This window comes from Balaenoptera ricei, chromosome 19, assembly GCF_028023285.1.
Source record: "Balaenoptera ricei isolate mBalRic1 chromosome 19, mBalRic1.hap2, whole genome shotgun sequence".
Taxonomy (NCBI): domain Eukaryota; kingdom Metazoa; phylum Chordata; class Mammalia; order Artiodactyla; family Balaenopteridae; genus Balaenoptera; species Balaenoptera ricei.
Window position 1 is genome coordinate 54,656,309 of NC_082657.1, and position 20,478 is coordinate 54,676,786.

The 20,478-nt window shown below is 43.4% G+C and overlaps 1 protein-coding gene and 1 non-coding gene across 2 annotated transcripts in view; one reads left to right on the plus strand and one right to left on the minus strand.

The window, feature by feature from the left end:
• Positions 1-20,478, plus strand: part of WWOX (WW domain containing oxidoreductase) — a 967,168-nt gene that overhangs the window by 611,579 nt on the left and 335,111 nt on the right. The window lies entirely within an intron of this gene.
• TRNAW-CCA (transfer RNA tryptophan (anticodon CCA)) lies at positions 2,632-2,704 on the minus strand. The gene has a single exon. It is a non-coding gene; the product is annotated as a tRNA-Trp (tRNA).

Sequence of the window (20,478 nt, forward strand, 5' to 3'; positions counted from 1 at the left end):
TCCAGAACCCCCTCCATCCCGTGCGCATCTTTCTTTGGATTGGGTTGTGAATAAGTAACCCTGGTGGGTACCAGAGCGACCTAGCCTCCTCAAAATACCATCCGACATGGGGCTTACCCTAAAATACTTCAGCAGCAGCAGTGACAGCAGCTATAATAACAACAAAAGAATAAGGAGAAGGAGGGGAAGGGGTGAAGCAAAGAGGGAGAAGAAGGCAGAAAGGAAGGAAGGACGGAAGCAGTGTCAACGTCATAGTAATTTTTGTATCTAGATGATAGACAGCTCTGTGGGGTTATTATTTTCTCTCCTTTCGTGTATGTTTAAAAATTTCCCAGTCAACGTATCTCTGTCTGTCTGTTTATAAGTACATCCATGCATATGTGTATATATATTATCTTAATGTCTACTTGCTCTTAAGGAAGTAGCACAGCATGGCTGATAATCTCTCCCTCTCCGTCTCTCCCTATCTCTCTCTCTCTCTCTCTCTCTCTGTCTCATATCTCCCCAACCCTCTGTGCCTTTTTGATTTTTGATTTTTTCATTAAGAAAATGGTACTGCCTATCTGACTATTTTCGCAGCTTCCCAAAGAGGCCTGAGAATGAGAGTAAACAAATTACCCATTACCAGGGAAGCCCTGTCCCCACTCCACCCCCCCTCCAGGCAGATTCCCAGTGTCTTCTTTCACCTCTAGGACTTATTCTCCAAGGTCACTAAATTAAGCCTTCAGACAATCGAAAAATTGAATCTCAGTACATCTATTTTACTAACAAAATTTCCGCAGCGCCGATTGGGGCTGACAGGTGCGGCTGCGCTTTCTGGGCTGTTCAGGTCGATTTGGCCGAACGGGATGGCATCAGCTTGTATTGGAGGGAACATCTGAGCAGCTCAGGGCCCCCTGGGGGTCAGAGAGCGCCTTGCCTCCTCGCCACTGTAAATGACGCTTTCTGTTCGCAGAGCTTGCTGGCCTCCTCCTCCAGTCCCATCCTTACCCCCTGCAGCCTCCAGGTCAGGCGCCTCTTCTTCAATTATTTATCAAAAGGGCCATTGCGGTCATTGCAAACACGTTTAGGAATGTCTGGAAACCGTGTTTTCTCTGAGGGCACTAATGATGCAGCAGTAATCACAGTGCTTGTCGCAGGGGAGGGCAGGATGTGGTATTTGGGGAGTGAAGACTGTGTGAGAAGGAGGGGCTTTGCTCCAAGCCCCTCAGACCTTGCAGCTGCTGCAGCCTGGCTGCTGGAGGGGCCTGGAGAGATGGGACTCAGCCAGGAGGTGGAGGCTGAGAACCCCAGCTTTCTAATCGCCAGTTCTGTGACTTTGGAGGTCACGTCCCCTATCCAGCCTTCATTTCCTGCTCTACAAGCTGTGCCTCAGTCGGCCCTTTCAACAGAGACTGCACATGCGCTCCTGGGGGTCTGGGACACCCCCGAAAGTAGCCCACTGTGAACCTCTACGATTTATCTTAAAAGCTTCAGGGGAAGTTTGCATTCCACTGGAGATATCTATGTTCACATAAATGTAAAAATGAAGTTTTAATTTGCTTAGCTGTGAGGAACACTGATGCTCTGAGTTTATCAGAAGATGCACTGAGTTTATCCTGTAGCCTGAAGTACACTGGTACCCCACCTGGGAAGCCAGGTGCATGTCCCCAGCTGCGCAGTGCCGGCGTCCATGACCTCCACGGTAGGACAGGGGCTGCACACTATTAGGTTATGAGACCTTGGGCAGATCCCTTAAACTTTCTCTTCCTGAATTTATTTTCTTGTCTTTGAAAGTGTGATCATAATGCTAGCTACATTTTCAGGAGCATTGAGAGGATCAAAAAAGAAAAATCTTAAAAAGCCTGAAGCATAATCCCTGGACATAATAATGTTTGCAAAAATAACAATTACTAGAATTACATCCAGAAGCTTTAAGTGAGCACCTATCTGTTGCACTCCATTCCCAGCCCTAGAATAGAATGTCCTAGAAGATGCAGGAGCTGGTAGGGAGAGAGAATCACACTTGGCAGGTTCTAACATAGTTGATCCTGATGTAACTTTTGTTTCTTGAATGGCCTTCCTCTAATCTTGTTTTCAGGGTTAGCTGTTTGGGTTACTTCTGTCTCTCTTTCCTGGATTCATGCACTCATTCCTAGGTCTTTGTAGCAGTTATCTATTGCTACCTAACAAGTTACCCCCCAAAACTTCATGGTTTAAAGCAATAAACATTTAATATCTTATAGCTTCCGTGGGTCAGAAATTAGGGTGTAGCTTAGATAGCTGGCTTTGCCTTGGGGGTCTCTCGTGAAGTTGCAGTCAAGCTGTTGGCTGGGGCTGTGGTCTCTCAAGGCTTCATGGGCTGTTGGTTTCACATCCAAAATGGCGCACACACATGGCTTTGGGCAGGAGGACTCAGTTCTTCACCGTGTGGGCCTCTCCATGGTGATGCTTGGGCATCCTCACAATACAGCAGTTGGCCAAGTGGGTGATCTCAGAGAGAGTTTGAGGACGAAGCTCCAACACCCTTTTTTTTAAATATATATATATATAATTTATATATATATAAAAATAAAAACATTTATTTAGGCTGTGCTGGGTCTTAGTTGCGGCATGCGGGCTTCTTAGTTGCGGCATGCATGCGGGATCTAGTTCCCCGACCAGGGATTGAACCCGGGCCCCCTGCATTTGGAGCGCGGAGTCCTACCCACTGGACCACCAGGGAAGTCCCTCCAATGCCTTTTAGACGCTCACCTCGGACATCACACGTTGTCAGACACTACATCTTCATCTGCATCTAGTCACTGGAAAAGAGCCACTAAAGACTGTGCTTAAGGAGAGGGGAAACTGGCTCCACACTGAAGGGAGGGCTATCCAGGGACTTGTTGGCGTATTTTAAAATCACCACAATCTGCTACTTCAGTCCACTGGCTCTCATGGACACCTGATAGGTTCACTGGTTCAGCTGTTGGCAGAGGCATGAAGTGTGGGGAAATGCAGCCATCCCTTCCCTCTGCATCAGAAAAGTCGTCGCCTTTTCTGGAGTGGTTGTGATTGGAACATGGACACCCCAGAGGAGTCCATCTTTAACGGTGGGGTCACAGAAGCCAGCAAGTGAGCAGAGGTGATAACGTCAGGGAGGGAACCTTGAACTCCCCTGATCGTATTCCTTAGAGAAGTTCTCCAAAGACCGATTCCACCCACTTATAACCATTACAGCAGTAGCTTTTGAAATCATCAATTTTATTTTATCCCCGCACCCCCCCCACCCCGCCCCGAGAGGAAGAAGCTTGCCATGAAGAATCACTGCATTGGACAGTGTGGTGGGTCCCACCCTCAGAGTCTTCAGTTGAGCATTGGTGGGATCTAGGAAAACAAAGCGACTGGGGTCAGCAGTTTCTCTTTTTATTGTTTTTCCTCTTTTCACACCAATTCTCAGTTCACACGCTTTTTAGTCCACTGCTTCTTCCTCCGACATGGACATGATTCTCTCTTCCACTTAGCGGTCTGGCCATCTCCTCCTCTTTCCCCTGCGTCCTATTCCTCTTCCTCCACATTCTTCTTTACTGCGAGGAAAGAAAATCGGGTTACAGTACGCACAACTTACAACGAGGACCACCTAGTTAGAATAACCCCACTAGGCTCTCCACTCCTGTGTCTGATTTTCATTGACTTCTCTTTTGTTCCTTTACTGCCCGCTGTGTTCCTTCCTCCTGTGTATTGCTGGCACATGTGTAAGAGTCTTGAACGCTTGTATGCTACTTAGAGTTTTCACAGCAATTTCCTGAGCATCATTTCCTCAATGCATCCTCTGTGAAATTGGGTAGGATGGTACCCATTTTGCAGACGATGACACTGAGGCTTAAGAGAATCGGGAAGTTACCCAGAATCACACAGCTCATAAGTGGAAGAGGCAGCCCTGCAGTCAAGCTCTGCTGGCTCATAAATTTCATGCTTTTCCTACCGTAACATACAGGCAGAATATACACTCTTTGAGGCCAGGTATTGCATCTCTCTCTGTTTTGTATCCCTTTGGCTTTTGCCAAACATTCTGGTTGAATGAATGAATGAGTGAATGAATGAAGCCATCTTCAGTCAAATCCAAACGCTGCCCACACACGCATCCCACACTCTGGCTTTCGCATGTGCCTCAGTTATGGAAGTTTGGAAGTTAGTACACACAGAGCCCAGTAAGACCAGGGACCCTGTGGCCTGAATGACGAAGAGGTGCAAACACTTCCCTCTTCTCATAAATCTCGTAAATCAGCGTAGTCTGTGCTGAGCGGGGCCCGTGTATTGTGGCAGCAAATAGCAGGAGACCCAAAAGGCTGACCTGGACCACTGTCCCCATCAAACACCGGCCTGTGCTAAGTCTGCAGAATATTGAAATAAGGGGTTAATTTATAAAGTGAGCCCCAGGAAAGTTTCCAAGATTGCCGTGTGTGTGTCTCATAAATTGCCGCAAATTAAATTTTGCTTTCTGCGCCCGTCAGCTCCTAGGCAAACCACAATTTATTGAGAGGTGTATAGGTTGCCATCCAAAGAAACACAGTAAATGTGAAAAGTGTGTCCTCAGGGGGTCTGTAAACAAGGGACAGAGGCTGGCAGATTCAGCAAGGTCCACGATGTGAAATCCCGGTTGCCTGGGATTTGTTAGGTACAGTCTCGTTTGTTACAGTTAGAGGCTGGGTTCCAGAAATCCTTGTTATGTTCTTGAACATTCTACCGAGTTCTAAATAGATTAAGGATTTTTTATATTGCAGTGAATTTAGGGTCTGGAGGGGTTGCAGACAAAGAGGAAAGCTAACCTTGGTGTTTTGTGTATGTCAGTTGACTAGTTTATGTGGAACCAAAAATATTGGGGAATATATAAATACGAAAGTTTAGTTTTTATTATTATCATGACTATTTATAACAGTCATGTGTACATGTGTACACGTTCATCTGAGCGATCATGATGGCAGTTCATATCTGTCGAGGGTCTACCATGAACCAGACCCTCTGCTGAGGATCTTACAAACTTTGTTTCCGGTCTCTTCGAGCACTCAATCCTTTCAGGAGTTCTGGAGGTTGCTGTAAATGTGCCCATTTTACAGAGAAGGCAAGTGAAGCTCCAAAAATGAAATGCTAGCTAATATATGGATTTGAGTACAATTTATTTCCTTCCAAAGCTTTTTTTTTTAGTTCAGCATTGCCTCTCATTATTATAGTGGTCTTTTCAATACTGAGAAAACAAGTGCCAGCATTCCGGTAAAATGTCTCTGCCTAGCCAAATTGTTTAATATTTCAATCTAACTTTTATTCTTTTAGCTACAACATTCAAAGCGATGTGCAAAACACCCTAATAGTAAAATAGAGGCTCGAAATCTATGTACTGATAACTATCAAATCCTCTTAAAGGGGGTTAATAACAAAGATGACTTTAAAAGGGAAACATCCATTAAAATTAAAAATGTCCATGAGTGTGTTAGTGAAACAGTTGTATATTGAAAGAAAAAAAAAAGTGGAGGTATGCTGGACATGGTATGCAGTCAAACATTTGGAGCCCTTAAAGATGTTCACATAATTTTCATACACAGATCGGCTTTGGACCTTACGGCACTCCTATTGGCTAGAGCAGTTATTAATGACTGCGTTTCATAGAGGGAGAAACAGAGGAGTTAAGTGACTTGTCTAAGAACACACAGCAGTTGGAGAATTCATCCTTCACCAGTCTGACCTCTTGAAGAGGTGGGCAGACTTGGCTAGAAGGGGAAACTAAAGTGGAAAAAAAACCCAAAAAACTATTGCGAAAATATCGCTAGGAGACATTTAGAAAAATATCTTGGACATCGTTTAGTAAGAAAAGAGGCAAAATTCAAATCTTAAATCATTCAGAGTACTTTGTTTTTTGTTTCTGACTTTCCATGAAGGTAGGGATCTCAGTTGTATCCTCAGATATGTTTGAGACAAACGACAAGACAATATAAAATGATGTGCCTACCCAAGCTGCCACTTCTTCAAAGCCTTGCTATTCTTGTTCCCATCCATGTATTTCAATTCCAGAATACACTGTGACATGAAAATTGTGTATTCAGATCGTTCTATTGATTGGTTGAGAAAGTGACCTTGTATGCACACATGAAAATGAAGAGATCTATACAGCGAGGCCTCTTCTCTGTAAAAAGACAGGAACAACAGCGGATAATAGGCATTTGTTTCCCACCTGGGTTGACTCTCCCTTTCCGAAAGCTCAGAGCACTCAGGGCGAGCTTCCTGTAAGGCTGGGCAGGAGTGGTCTATGTGAGGACACCTGGCAGGGGGCAAACGCGGGGGCCAGCGTCATGTTTCCATTTGCAAAAGCCAGTGGCCCTGGCCGGAGGTCGGGGGCTTTCTTTGCAATTTGGACAGTGGCTCCCATGGGACTGAATTCTCCTTTTTCTCCTTCGCACAAGGGCTCAGCACCAGGGACCCACCTGAACGGCAGCGTCCCGGAGCTTAGTAAGGAGGGATCCTGCCTCAGTACTTTCAGACACTTCTGCCCCCTGCATGTCATCTTGCATGCAGATTGGAAAGAAAAGGAGTGAGTAGTATAAGCCCCTGCACCACACTCAGGCCTTGCAAAGGCAGCGCCTCATTTAATCCTCAAAACAAACCTCAAGGTGGATGACGTTAGACTAATTTGCCTGGTACAGAAGGTGAGATGTGGGGAGACATAGCAGCTCGTCTCAGATCAGGCAGCTGGTAAGTGGCAGAGCGGAGACTGGAACCCAAGATCTTGTATCTAAATTCAGATTGACGTAATCATTCTCCGCATCCGAAGCCCCTGTGGTTTGGATTCCTAATCACAGGACTGGGATGAAATCGAATTTCTTAACTGAGGGAGCCGGGCAGTAGATAGGCCTTTGCCAAGAACTTTTTTTTTTTTTTTTTTTTTTTTTTTTACCAGAGTCAGGGTTTAGCAGGTAGAGATGAAAGATGGATGGGGCAGTAGAGTAGGAGAGAGGAAAGGGAAAGTGGAGGTTGTTCTCAGAACGTAGAAGCCCCATCTTCATCCCACACCATGGAAACCAGAGTCCAGATTATATTAACGAGAAATTCCAGAAATTCCAGAATCACAAATTGTTCCTTGCTGCTTAGGGAAGGAGGAGGAGGAGAAGACAAAAACAACATGTGGAAACGTCAAGAAACAGTGAGCTGTACGTAGATGGCTTTTGTTGGAATGGCTAGGCTGAACCAGAAGGCTTGAGCTGTGTAAAATGTCACTTGCTCTTGTCATGGTTTGTGGAGACTACCTTTCAACGTGAGTTTCATTTTCCTTGCTCCCAACCCTTGGAGAAGTGAACGAGACAGTGACTCCTTTACTTCCTAATCCTCGCCAGCAACTTGCCGCTTCCTCTGCGTCTTGTGTCATTCTGGATGATACCACATCAAGGCAATTCATGGCAGTGGTTGAACCAAAAGCAATTTAAGTCAAAAATGGACAAATATGGATGTCATTTCTAAGGCTTGTTCAAAAGCCTTTGACATCACTCAAAGCCTGAACACTTCTCAGGAGTGAGACGCTTTTTTTTTCCCCAAGCCACGCAAGATTGGAGATTTAATACAGACCGCTTAGTGAGGCATCTGCATGGATCTTGCCTAGAAACCATTTCTTGGGGAAGCGAGTATTTTGTATTATATACTGAGAAGGAGAGAGAAAATGACTGAGTGACTAGAAACCAAAGTGAATTCCCAAGGTGAATTTATCTGTATGACTTTGATTTATTAGCCGTAACAATAGCCAGAGGTCTCACAGACTTGGACGTGTTACATATGCGGCGGTAAGAGTTACCCCTACTTTAGTGAATTTTCATAATCACTCTGCATAGATAAAATCCATAAATATAAAGGCATGTGGTTTTGTCCCCATTTTACAGTTGAGAAAACTGAGTCTCAGACCCCTGCTCAAGGGCAGAAAAACCTAGAGTGGGAAAATTCACTCCCTATGGCTCCAAAGTTCCTTTTACTACACCTCACTCTGGTTTCTAGAATGCCCTACAAAATTAGAAGCCAGAAGCCATCTTTTGGCCATGACCCTTTCCTTCTGCGTCCAGGTTTGTAGGGAAGGCTGGTGGCTTGGGAGCCTCCTTGTGTAACTCTGTGCGGCTGTGCTTTGGACAGTAGCTTTTTGTGGGGGGTGGAGAAGCAGAGGAAAGCAATCCAGGGAGCTGGGGCTGTGCTTTGGTCATTCCCAGGAAGCAAAACCAACTGTCATCAGAACGGGGGGCTAGTTCAGCCAGAATGCCAGAAACCCAGGGACATTAAACCCAGTGAAGAGAGGACAGAAACACTTACCAAACCCCAGAGGGTCAAGGATCACATCTCAGAAGAAGAGGGCACGTTCGCAGTTCCTAGACGTTGAATCCGCATTGTTGAGACAACTCAAGAAACAGTTGCACCTTAAAATGGTGAGGCTTTACACACACACACACACACACACACACAACACACACACAGTATCTTCTTTGACTGCAAAAGAACTATAGAAGAATGAAAAAAAAAGTCAATCCCAAAAGGTTATGTGCTGTATGATTCCATTTACGTAACACTCTTGAAATGACAAAGTTGTAGAAATGGAGAACAGATTAGTGTTTGCCAGGGGTAAGGAGGAACAGAGGCGGGAGAGAAGTAGGGGTGGCCATACAAGGGCAACGTTAAGGATCCTGGTGGGATGAAAATGGTCAGCATCTTGACTGTCGTCATGTCAATTTCCCAGTTGTGATATTGTCCTGTCTCGTTTTGAGAGACAGTACCAGTGGGAGAAATTAGATAAAAGATGCCTGGGATCTCTGTATTATTTCTTACGACTGCGTGTAAATCTATAATTATCTCAAAACTGAAAGTTTACCTTAAAAAAACTGCAGAACATTTGGGGAAAACAATTCACCAAGAAGAACACTGAAATCACCCATGAGCCCTCCACCCCGAGAGAGTCACCGTTTCCATTTTGGTCTCTCTCCCTCTCTCTCTCTTTCCCTCTCCCTCTTGCTGTCCGGAGGCTATGTTTAAACCTGTTGGTCTGGCATTGATTTTGGTGAAAAGGTAGCAACAAGATCACCCTCCAAGGAGCCGAGGAGCTGTGGATAAGGAATGGACACATTTTATGTGCAGAGCTGCAGCTATTTCCCCCTCCTTGCTCATGCTAATAGGTGTTAAGATTTTGCTATAAATATTACTTATGGCTGTTACTTGAACTGCATCCCAGATTGTCAGTACATGTTTATTTTCCCATTTTAATTTCCCTGAGTTCTCACAGTTACTGGGGGGAGGAAGGGAGAATGAGGTTAGGTTGGGTGGGTGAGGAAGGGACAGCATATCTGATACGTAACCTACATCCCTGGTTGTTCCTGCCAAATGACATGCTTGGTTGGGGACAATAAAATAGAGCCAAGGAAGAGGTGGGGGACATCTTGAGACACCCAGCTCCCAGTACCACCGCCCCCCATCCCAAGGCGCCTTTTGCATGACCTCCCAACTCCAGGCATTAGCTAAGCCTCGAGGCAAATACAAGCCAACACCTACCTCAGTTGTCTTTCTATTGTTACCACTTAGTAGCTGAGTAACGTGGACAAGTTCCTTCACTCTTCCTTTCTGAGTCCCAGTTTCTTTCGGTCGAGTTTAGTAGGTTATTGGGCGTTTGGAAGTTCAAATGAGCTGACACCTGTGAACTTGCTTTGCAGATACACAGATTTATGAAAGAGTAAGCTGTCATCGTTATGGGATGGAAGGAGCCCATTGCCTACAGCACCTCACAGCTGACACTCACTGTGCACTCATAGAATAATTTTTTCTTAATTTTTTTAAAATTAATTTTTATTAGAGTATAGTTGCTTTACAACGTTGTGTTAGTTTCTTCTGTATAGCAAAGTGAATCAGCTATACGTATACATATATCCCCTCTTTTTTGGATTTCCTTCCCATTTAGGTCACCACAGAGCATTGAGTAGAGTTCCCTGTGCTATACTATAGGTTCTCATTAGTTATCTATTTTTTACATAGTAGTGTGTGTATGTCAATCCCATTCTCACGATTCATCCCACCCCCTCACCCCCCAGTATCCAGAATAATTTTTTTTAATATAGAATAATTACCATTGCTAATCCTGACTGTTCACATTCCTAACTGTGTGACGCTTTGTGAAGTCTTGAACCTCTCTGTGCCTTGCTTCTCTCATCTTGTTCTTATTTTAAAGAGAGATCAATGTATGGGTTAGGTGAGAGGAGGTGTGAGATAGCACACATAGGAAGGACTCAGTACGTCTTCTGTTGACTCATTCAGTAGTCCTCCAGACAGTCGGTGCACGGGAGCTCCTGGCCACGCAGTATGGTTATAACGAAGAGGGATGGTGGCAGACCATGGCGCCACCACTAAGTGCGGCTTATTACTTAGCTTTTCTACGGAGCCAGTTGTTTATGTTGCATTGTTTGTATCATCGTTAAGCAGGATTCCTGCAGAGTTGGTCAGTCTTGAAGTTCTCAAGCTAACCGAGGTCTTTCTGCTCTGTAACGTGCCTACGAGTCACTGGGGGGCCCGGAATCTTGTTAAATGCAGATTCTGGTTTCACAGGTCTAGGTGGAGATTCTGCGTTTCTTACAAACTAACAGGCTCCCAAGTGATGCCATTGTTCTTGGTCCAAGGACCACACTTTAGGCAGCAAAGTTCTAGATGTGGTTCTCAACAGAAGCAGGACTGCCAGTTAGGGAAACTTTCGGCAGTTTGTGGAGGCATTTATGGCAGTCTCTGGTATTTAGCACCTGGTGTCCGTAAATCCATCCTGTGATGCCACAGACAGTTCATTGCAATAAAAAGAAATTGCCCGCATCCTGGTAACACACACATGTGCCATTAGACATTCACATCAGTGGACTACCTGTCTGCAGTGATCTCAGCCCAGAATCCACTCTGTTTTGCCAGAAACACAATGGGCATGGATTCTCCTAGAAATGCAAGGGCCTTGTGAATTAACAGAAGGTTGTACTGTGTTTTATTCAAAGCTAGCAAGATTAGGTCACCATCTTGAAAAATCATGCAGTGCCTCTCATAGTAGTGTCATCATAACATGAGACTTGTCTACATTTATAGCTGTTATACTCACGGTGATTAAATAGCTTATGTGCCAGAGCTGCTTCCTATCAGCTCATATGAGCAGATTTTGCCCATTTCTTCCCAAATTTGCATTCTATGATGTCATGTTGGTAGCTTGAGACTAACCATGGTGAGAGTATTTACACCATGGAAATTGGCAAATGCTACCAATCAGGGTGGTGGCAGGTGGTGTGTGTGTGTGTGTGTGTGTGTGTGTGTGTGTATTTCTTTCCAGAGAGCTGGTTTACCAATACAATATTATGTCTGCATAAAAATATATTATTTCAAGATGTCAAGTGTAAAGAGAACATATCAACAAAATTTGATAAATTTTGATTTATGTTCCTTGAATCCAAACCTACAAGTAGGTGCCAACATTTGTCTGTTTCATCATGGACTTCTGGTATCATCTTATCCAAGCAGTTACCTTTAAAAAGTGTGTATTATTTTATCAATTTTCTCCTCTTCTTTAAAGGTAGGACATCCTATTAATTTTTTTTGTTAATTGTGTGTGTATGGATAGGTTGTATTATTCATGAATTTCATTTCAGGACCTTATCAAGGAAGTATAAAATATCTCTTTAAAAATCAGGGCCTTGGGGCTTCCCTGGGTGGCTCAGTGGATAAGAATCTGCCTGCCAATGCAGGGGACACGGGTTCAATCCCTGGTCCGGGAAGATCCCACATGCCGCAGAGCAATTAAGCCCGTGCGCCACAACTACTGAGCGTGCACTCTAGAGCCCACGAGCCACAACTATGGAAGCCTGCATGCCTAGAGCCTCTGCTCCCCAACAAGAGAAGCCACCGCAATGAGAAGCCCGCGCACCGCAACGAAGAGTAGCCCTCGCTCGCTGCAACTAGAGAAAGCCTGCGCACAGCAATGAAGACCCAACGCAGCCAAAAAAATAATAGTAAAATAAAAAAAAATTTTTAATGAAGGCCTTGGATTGCTGGGCTTGAGTGGTACTGATCTAATTAACCACCAGGCAGGGCCTGCAGACATGTGGGGGACCCAGCTCTTTTCTTGGGGAGAAGACATACTAAGAGTCACGATCGGAAGTCAAGTCATCATCAGCATCTCCGCTTCGAGGTGGCCAGGGGACGCGTGTCTCCATCTGGGGTTGGAGTGAGCAGAAGTGTGCCTCATAAAATAATCCAAGGGAAGTTGATTCTAAACAGATTCAGCTGTACAGGGACTGAGGAAGAGGAGAAGGAAGGCAAAGTTGGAAATGGGTGTAACAGGATCTAATATGATTGGAAGAGGTGCATGTAAAAAACAAGACGGGCTGAAGACAGGCTTGAAAGAAAGTTTTCACTCCACAAGAGAGAAAGAAATACGAAACTGAAACCTAATATATAGAAATGCGTGCACACACACACCCTGTCCCGCAGTTGGTGAGTAGACGGGCAGCTTCTAGCAGGGCCGGCTGTTTTACCACAGTCTTCTGCTGGGAACAAAAGTGCTGCCGATACTGCACTCATGTCTGGGCCTTTGCTTTTGGCAGTCATTCCTCTTTTTAATTTTTTTGGGCACCATAGAAATGTTTCCGTAAATAGCGCATTTAATGGAGTGTGTTAATTTGTGGCTGTCAGCTACCATGACAGTAGAGGGAAATTCAGCAAAAGCTGAGATCGGAATATACAAGGCTCCCAATTCCACATCCTTCGTGAACTTGTACCTTTAAGCTGGGTAACCTTTCAGTTTCCTCACCTGTGAAATTCTTAGCTTTTGGGGTGGTGAAGCCACCCAGGTCAGTGCCTGATTGATAGTAGACGTCCAGCCATGTTTAGGACGTGTTTATTATTATGTTATTATTATGGCGGCTGCTTGCTAGACTTGCAAAGCCAAGAGTTCCTTCCTACATTGCTGACGTGGGAGCGCCAGCTCAGGGGCTGAAGACTTGCCCATGTTGGGACATGAGCAGCCTTTGCATGCAGCAGACTCACGGATGAAATGTTGTGGTTCTTTGCTGTGGACTAATTGGGAGCTTCTTGCTCAGCTAGAGTGGGGAATCCAGTGTAAAGGAGGAAGTAAAAATAAAAAGGCATAAACACGTGAGAAAGTTAGCAAATCAAAGTAATTGAGGAGCGAAATAATTCCTTCCCTCTCCCTGGCTCAGCATGGATGCAAATGATGTATCATTAAGTAAGTCCCCGATACAAAGGCAGCCAGCATAACTGTTGTATCAAATATTTAGCCAGAGCCAAGAGCGATTTTTTTTTATTATGTTTTTTTATAAGTTTGATTTACTAACCTTCAGTGCAATCCCTATTTTTAGAGGTTGGCTCATATTTTTAATTTGTTTTCTCTGAAGCACTGAATCCTTACTCATGTTTTTCAGCTGTCCACTCAGTTCCTAATGGCAGAGCAACACTGAAAAGCGTAATTACATTTCCTAATTATGTGTAATTAGGCAAAACCCAGATGATGTATTCAGCGTGCTCTCGAAATAGCCAGGGGTCAAGGACTGTTGGAATTCAGTAACATTTTTATAAATAAGCCGATGCGTTATTTAACATGGCGGTCCAAGGTGGTACTGGGTGCCTTGTAGACCAATATAATGGTTGAAATATGTAGCATTCATTTATTTAGCCAAGTAAAACCATAATTGATTCTCCACCTCCTTATCCTCTCCCTCTTTTTAAAACCAGGGTTTAGATTTGCTATTCCTAGCCCAAGAGAGGCCCTCTAAACTCAGAACCATAAACTTCTGCTTACTGACAGCCTAAGTGATATTTATTTTTTCCAAGCTTAATCCTTTTGAAACATGGAGAAATAAATACATCCTCTTATCTACCATATGCCTGGGATGGGAAATAAATTCTTATTTTCCTGCGGTGTGGTACCAGTAGGCTACAGTGAATAATTTGGGCAGTCTCGCTGAAGATAATAGGGAAGCCTTCTCTATTACCAGTGATAATTATGAATCTCATAATGGAAAACATCCCGAGCCCGAACATCAATCAGGGAAGATAAACAATGGGAAATGATAGGTATACAAAAGGGAAAATGGCAGCGGCACATATGGAGGGAAAGACCGCAGAACTCTGGCGGGGTTATAAATCATGGAGTCAAATCATTTCCATGTAATTAATATCCTCAAATTAAAACATACGTTTTTAAAGCAAGATCTTGCGGACTTTTCAGCTGGGCAACTGGCTGCCTTACAAGATACATCCGGGAACCCCAGAGCCCTCCTACTTGCGTTAAGTCTTGTATGGCCCAGGCTGGAGTTGGTTGCAGCCTTGGCTACCAATGTCATTGCATGAGCTGGCCTGATGACCTCACGCCAGCCCCCCAGGGGCCGTCCACCCAGAGATCAGAGCTGATGATGGCTGACCTTAGGATATTCGGCCTTCACAGCCACAAAGACTGGCCCACTGAGGCACGAAGTCTAACTTCCTTTACAAGCCTAAAAGACCATCTCCGGCCCAGTGGACACAGCCCAACGAAGCGCTTGGCAAAGCTACAGACAAATGGACGACCTTCATTCCAAAGGGTCGTTGTCTCCTTCTGGGTAATAACCCTGCATCCACGCGCTGTCTTCTTATCTTGCTGCCATTTTTATCCAGTCCCAAGGTGCTTCGATGGGCTTCTTTAAAAAAATAAATAAATAAAAGTAAAGGAACCCATTCACAGCAGTGAGAAAACAGTACCTATTCGTGCGCTACGGCTGCTGAAAATGAAATTTAAGACCGTTTGGCTACTTTATTTACTGCATCACGTGCAACGACCAAGAAGATTTCTAGCCTTTCATCATATTGGTCTGCAAGTAGAAATTCACTGACCATGGGCCTTACCGACGTGAATTCAACTAGGACCTCTCCGTTCCAACCCCCATTTAGGAGTGGGCCGGAGATTGCGTCAGTTGTCAGATATGTCCTACAGGCCACAAAATGTGCTCCTGGATTTTGTTTTATAGGCTTAATATAATATTTGCTAAAACATATATTTAAAGAAATATGTAATTTTTGCCCCAAAGCAAGGGTTTTCCCATGCCATGTAATTTGCTAAGTGTGGCTTTGCTGTGTTGTAGCCCATAATCTATAGTCAGTCTCCACAAGGCAAAAATAACTGCAAGCTATGATTAAGTAAGTAATGGACAAGGTAACTAATATTCCCGGAAGGATGGCCTTCCAGACACTCATTTTAAGTGACACTATGGTTGAAGGTTGAGATGTGTAGTGCTGTACTGATTTAACAGTTTCAGGGAATCAAGAAACGACATTATAACGTGGCATATCCAGGCAGTTGGGACAATGAGCTGAGAGCGGATATCCTCGATGTACATTTTAATGAGCCTATGCCTCATTTTCCCCATTTGAAGTAAACGGGTTTATGCCTAACTGTGCCGCCGGTTTTTCCCATAAAATAATTCATTTGGAAGGGGTGTCCTAGTCCAGTCTTAACCAATTCTGAGGCTGAGGTCTGTGCAGGGTGTGTGGGGAAAGTATGGCAGAGGGAAAAAAAGCATAGACTCGGGGACCAGGCAAAACTGGGCTTGAATTCAAGCAGCCACAAGGAGCTATGACCTTGGGGAAGTTAGGTTTGTGTTTGTTTGTTATTTTAATTTTTTGTTTTGAGATAAATTTCAGCTTACAGAAAAGTCACAACAGTAGTGCAGAGAACTCCCAATGCACCCTTCACCCAGCTCCTGCTAATACTAACATTGATGCGTTTTTCCGCACTTAGAAATTCACATTAGCACAATGCTATTAACTCGACTCAACTAACACTTCATTTGCATTTCACTGATGTTTCCACTCAGGTTCTTTTACTGTTCCAGGATTCAACCCAGGTACCACTCTGCATTTATTGTCATGTCTCACCCATCTCCTCTGATCTGTGATAGTTTCTCGGTCTTCATTAATATTATTATTTTTTAAATGACCTTGACATTTTTGAAGAGTCTGGTGAATTATTTTGTAGAACGTCCTCAATTTGGGTTTGTTTGATGTTTTCTCCTGATTAGATTGAGTTTATGTATTTTTGGCAAGAATACACAGACGCGGTTTGCCCTGCTCAGCCCATCGTATCAGATGGTACATGGCATGAAAATGTCTTATTACTGGTGATGTTAACCTTGATCTCTTGGCTAAAGTGTTGTCTGCTGGATTTATGCACTGAAAGTTACTGTTTTCCCCTTTGTAATTAATACATATCTTGAGAGGAGGTACTTTGAGACTATTTCTCTTCACATTTTCATCCATTAATTTTAGCATCTATCTATGGATCTTGCCTGAAACAATTAATATTATGGTGTTCCAATGATAATTTTCCATTTCCCTCATGTCATCCACATTTGTTTTATTTTTTTATTTTTTTATTTTTTTTCACACACACACACACTGTATTTTATTTTTACAAGAGATAAATCGACTGACACCAAGCATTTGTTTTATTTTATTTTTTATTGAAGTATAGTTGATTTACTCTGTTGTGTTAGTTCAGGTGTACAGCATAGTGATTCAGTTATACATTCATATATATCTCTTTTTTTTTTTTTTCAGATTCTTTTCCCTGATAAGTTATTACAGAATACTGAGTAGAATTCCCTGTCCTATACAGTAGGTCCTCATTGGTTATCTCTTTTATATATAGTAGTTTGTATATGTCAATCCCAAACTCCTAATTTATCTCTCCCCGCCATTCCCCTTTGGTAACCATAAGTTGTTTTCCTTCTACGTTTATGAATCAGAATTCCTCTCTATGGAAGGCTGTCCCTTCTTCATTTATTTAATTATTTATCCATTCATATCAGTATGGACACATATATTTATTTTGTTGTATAAGGCATAATATAATAATACTGTTATATCATTTGGCCAGCTTTGACCAATGAGAGCTCTTTCAGGTTGGCTCCTGTACCCTTCCAACATGCCCCATCATGTTTTGAGCACTTCCTCACCTTTCGGCACTGTGGGATGCTACATGTCATCTTGTATTTCTCTGTCCCATTCTTGGAGTTAACTCATTTTCCAGGGAGCCTTGGTTCCATTTATTGGAGAATGATATTTAGAAACCAAGATCTGGGTGCTAGGTGTGCTCATTACTACTGCAGTATCATTGCTTCTAGGACCTCTCAGTGGGCAGAGTCTGGAAGTATATGTAGGTATACTAACTCATGCGTACTTATATATCTTTACTTATTACTCTGTGTGGGTGTATGTTATATATTTTAAGGTATTTACATTTAAACAAAGTTTATTATTTTTATGTGTTTATATATTTATATTTATAGTATTAAAGTCTATATTATAAATATGTATTTATATTATAAATACATATGTGTTTATAATGTAAATATATTTTAAAATATGAGTTCATACCTGATTCCAATCCAACACAGTCTCGCTTTTCTTGGGGATGTCATTTAACCATTCTAAGTCTCACTTTGCTCTTCTATACAACCACAATTTAGGGTTTGGGGAAGGTATGGTAGATTGTAAAGGTAGTAGATTACTTTTTTTAAAAAGAAAGAAAAACAGTTTTTCCCTCCACTGTATCCACACCCATCCTATATGACGTTGTTCACCCCCCCATTAAGAGGTGGCATCTATTTGTCCACCACTTAAATCAGGGTGACCAAGTGACTTGCATTGACCAATGGGACCTTAGCAAAACTAATACAAGCACAGGCATGAAAAGCATTTAGATATTGGGGCTTGCTCTCTTGTTACATAGGACCCTGAGACCGCCACATGCGTGAGCCTGAGCTAGTCCACTGGAGCATGAGAGGCCACGTGTAGGGAACCAAGTTGCCCTAGTATAGATAGCCTGCCAACCTCCAGGTACATGAGTGAGACCGTTCTTGGGTCATCCAGCTACTAACCAAGCCAACAGATGACCCCAGACACAAGAGTGAGCCCAGCAGAGATCAGTCAAGCCAGTCTACACCAGAGAAGGAACTCAGCCCGTGCACAGAATCATGCACTTTTTATATAAAAAGTTGTTATTGTTTTACCCACTGAGTTCTGTGGTGGTTTGTTATACAGCAAATGCTAGTGAATAAAGAAGACTTGGAGATAATGTGTGGAAAACAAGTAGCACAGTATCCCATTTGCAGATTGGGTTCTGAATAAGTGCCACTTTTAGTTACTGATGCTGTGGCTATTTTTGAGAAAAGCTTCAAGTTCTCTTTGCCCCCGAATACCTTCCCAGCCAATCTAACTAAATGGGTGGCATTTGCCAACTGTTGGAACCAGTCCTTTGGTCTGGATCAGTGCCTTCAGAAAGAACCCCTATTGGAAGTGTAAGACTCTGTATTTATCAGCTCACACCAAGGTAGAGACAGAGCTCAGTAGATACAGGACCTCAGGTGGAGTGAGCAGTGTGAACACTGGGGAATGGAAAGTTCTTTATCTGGGGTCGCCTAAGGGTACGGGGAGCCTGTCCTGGAGGAGAGAGGGGAGAGGGTACAGAGCAGGAAAGCTGAAGAGTATCGAAGCAGGCCAGATTTAGCCTAATTAACAGATTTGCCTAGGGCTGACCCGGAAGCAGAAAGCGAAGCCTTGATCTGTCTGCTCTCCTCCTCCCAATAAAAGTAGTGATGAGCTTGAACCCCCAGCTCTCAGTCTCATCGAGGAGACTCCCAAAATAGATGGGAGTTAGACAAAGAGGCCCGTACATTTCTCCCCTCCTCCGAGATTCTCTGTTTCCTTAACGACCTGATGCATCTATTTAGCACAATTTTTAATTCTTGCCGACAAGTTAGTGTACTTCTCTTTCTGCTAGTCATGGTTGTATTTCCATTTAGTGGTGAAGGTGCAAACGCTGAAATAACTCACAAAGGCACAGTTCCCTCGAGCAGCAGTAGGACAGATGGGGCACCCTGGTGCGAAGGGCTTGGTCGCCCAGAGGAAGGTCAGTACCCTGGGCACAGCTGCCCAGAGTCTACTTGGTGCCCCATAGACGACAGAATCTGTGTAGTAACTGATCATTAAGTATGCAGGTCTCCCAGCCCAGCCACCCTTCTGTCCGCAGAGCCAGGGGTCAATGCAGACCTCTTCTACCATGGGGAGCAATCGTCCATGACTGGATTGCCACTGATTCATGCCTTCTTAGGAACTTTGAAATCACACAGCGTTGTCAAAAACCACAGCCACATTTTGAGAAGGGCCTTTCTTGGCAAACTTAATGACGAAGTATGCTTTTGTTTTTCTCACCAGACTAGATTTTTCATCTCGATGCAGTGAGGAAAGGAGGAAGTTCGCTTTTTTGCTACCAAATGCAAGGGACCTCATAGAAAGTAGAGTGGGAACTTGACTTCTACAGTTTCCACTACCAGTTTCTGTGTGTTTGTGTCTGTGTGTAGAAAATACCAAACAGGAAATGACAAAAAAAAAAAAAAAAAGGAAGGAGGAGGAAGAGAAAAAATAATAATACTTAGCTAATGTGTCATCATTTAGACAACAGCCAGAGTCAGTATTCAGTTAGTCCCATTTAAATTTACCCCCCGTGACTGGGTGTATTGTTTTTTTTTTCACACCATTATTGGCACTATATTATATTTGATGCTGTATCCTGAGTTTTTCACTTAACATTATAGCACAAGTACATTCACCTGTTATAACATAGTCTTTATGAATGCCAGACATCAGCTAGATAAAAAGCTATTCAGTGAAAGTTCTTGTAGCTTATCCACTCTTCGGTTGGTTATTGGGAATGTGCATTATTTATAGTTCTTTACTCTTAAAACGATGTTGAAATGCAACTCTGGTATATAAAGCTGTTTATTTCCCCTCCCCTCCTTTACTTACGATTCCTTAGCGTCACACCCTTACCTCTTAGTAATCCAAGTCTATCGCCCTCTGCATTCACTAGTGTTGAAGCCTTATGTCACGATAAGCCTCACCCAGGATCTCTCTGTTCCTCTTACATCAGTGCCTGTGAACCTGAAGTGTGTGCACTCAGGGCTCAATTTACAAAATAGCCCAATCTTATTGGGACAAACAGATACTGATATCTCAGGTCTTTGAGTCTCACCATCTTCGAACACAGATCAATTGTTAGTGTCTTTTTGTGATACCATGTTAGCAGGGCTCAGAAGCCATATTGGCTCAACCCAGAAGATTTCTGTGATCAATTATATCAGCCATGAATGAGTAATCAGAGGATGGCAGTCACATATACACCATAGCTCTCTTAGTATCCTGCTTTTGTCTGTGCGTAGTGTTTTCTTTATAGTTCCTAGAGGCAATTTTTTTTTAATGTATAAAATGTCAGTTGGCTTTTGAAAGAAGAGGACAGGTGTGGACAATGAAAGCCAGGTGGCTGACTTTCTAGAAGCTTGCCAGGTGGTATTTACCTTGGTGAGTTCATTAACAATATGAATCCCACCCTCAAGCTTGCTAACTCAGGAATTAGATTTTGTCAACCCACCAAGGAGCAGA